General features: G+C 42.2%; 1 protein-coding gene across 1 annotated transcript in view; it reads left to right on the plus strand.

Annotated features, from left to right (window-relative positions):
• Positions 1–311: 311 nt before the first annotated feature.
• il17a/f2 (interleukin 17a/f2) overlaps positions 312–325 on the plus strand; it is a 3,366-nt gene continuing 3,352 nt past the window's right edge. Inside the window, exon 1 of the mRNA XM_056373373.1 lies at positions 312–325. This exon is cut by the window's right edge and continues 202 nt beyond it. The gene's annotated coding sequence lies outside the window, so the exon portion shown is untranslated.

Here is a 325-nt window from a genome sequence, read left to right on the forward strand (position 1 = left end):
CCTGTGTGTGAAGGGACCCGACAGCAGCTGGGTCAGTAAATGTTGAGTGAATGATTTGATCACTTCGATCATTAATCACTAGATGTTAGAACAGATCAAGATCAAATCTGTCAAATTATTTACAAGCGACAAGTTATAGAACTTTGTGTTTCCACGGCTGCACTGTTTGATCACATGAAGATAATCTACAAATCTGATGCATTGATTAAAAAAAAAAGAAAAGCACCCTGCAGTGTGAAACAGCTGCAGCGTCGGATCACAGCCTCCCGTCCTGCAGATGTTATCAGAGGAGAAAACGTGTTCACCTGTGAGACTGTGCAGTGAG

Source organism: Seriola aureovittata, chromosome 1 (genome assembly GCF_021018895.1).
Source record: "Seriola aureovittata isolate HTS-2021-v1 ecotype China chromosome 1, ASM2101889v1, whole genome shotgun sequence".
Lineage (NCBI taxonomy): Eukaryota > Metazoa > Chordata > Actinopteri > Carangiformes > Carangidae > Seriola > Seriola aureovittata.